Here is a 1,551-nt window from a genome sequence, read left to right as displayed (position 1 = left end):
GGTCCTTCACGGTAGCAGCTGCAACAGGAGGAAGCACAGGGCAGTTCTGGTTTGAGTTCAGCACAATATAGGCGCTTGATGAGGAGGATGGATGCGATGCATGACATTCGTAGTCGGTTTGCATAGGACCTTACCAAGGTGTTAGGGACTGCATTCAGAGCTACGAGAGTTGATCTCCAGTGGCCAGTATTCGGTGAGGATTCTGTGTACCCACCTCTAGACACTCCTGACACACCACCCCATGAGGGTGATGACCCTGATTCTGAGTAGGTATGCCTGATTTCTTACTATTACCTTCACTGAGGACAGTGAATATTTTAAGTTTAGGGGTGGTAGTTAAGGAATATATGTTATGTGTGTGTCTTATATAGTTTCATATTTGATAAATTAGTTCATAATAGTTTTATATTTGTCATGTAGTAGTTTTTTATTTTGCATGATAGTTGTTGCCATATAGTTCATGTATTTGCATTATAATATGATCCCTTAAGTTGCTTTTCCATCTGATTTGTGATATTAATGCTAGTATAGTGATGGCGTGTATAGTGATGTTAAGTCTTATCGAGTTGATTTGCATGCTAGAAGTAATTATGTTTCATTAAGTCTTATCGGTTGCTTGCGTACTAGATCATGATCATGGTTTATTTATTTGTCAAGGTTTAATCACTTGTTTATATTTAGAATTTAGGATATTCTCTTAATGGTAAAATAACATGGATATTTAAAAATTGGAGAAAAATTATTGGATTTCATTGCTAGTTGTTGTGGCTAGGTGTCAAATGGCTAGTAGACGGCTCATTTTATATGAGTAGTCTAGGGTTGAACGAGATGGAGCGAAACACACTCGTTTAGAAATCATGAAAAAAGAAAAAAAATGTGTTTATGCATAATTGATCACGAGTGGGCTCTTTAATACTCGAGTTATTAAGTTCTTAGGGGACTTTGTGCCTAGTGACCTAAGCCTTTTATAGTCTGGGATTCACTAACCTAACGCTCGCTACATGGGTATTATTGTATAAGTCTTTTGTGGACCTCACTTATTGCACGGTCAAATAAGCATATTTCAGTTGTTTATGTGTTGTGAATAAAAGCATGAATCAGTATAATAACTCCGATAAAAGAATTGAAGTGTTATAAGTCATTTTGAGTTTAGCTTTTATTCTATTTATAACCTTGTGATTGCTTTGATGAGTAGTGACTCATGATTATTGATCTAGTTGTGATAGTATATCTGTAAGCATTTGCACACACACATTTCTAGCTTGTGAGTTAATTTATGAGATTTGATTGATCTTTATGCGAATAACTGCATTCGTTGAGATGTTGATTGTTGGTTGGTTTAGTAAATTTTTGAGGGGATCGTTTGTATTCATGTAGCTTGCATTCATGCATTATTATTTCTCGTTCTTTGAGTCTGTTTTTGGTTGAGGACAAGCATCGGTTCAAGTTTGGGGGTGTGTTAAGTGGCATTTATGTCCACTTAGAATGCTCTATAAAGGCTTGAATTGATATTTTGTACTCGAGTTATTTGTGTATTTGATGTGTTTTATA

The sequence above is a fragment of the Apium graveolens genome, chromosome 2, assembly GCF_009905375.1.
Source record: "Apium graveolens cultivar Ventura chromosome 2, ASM990537v1, whole genome shotgun sequence".
Taxonomy (NCBI): Eukaryota; Viridiplantae; Streptophyta; class Magnoliopsida; order Apiales; family Apiaceae; genus Apium; species Apium graveolens.
The sequence above is the reverse complement of the archived record's forward strand: the minus strand, read 5'-3'. Positions refer to the sequence as shown.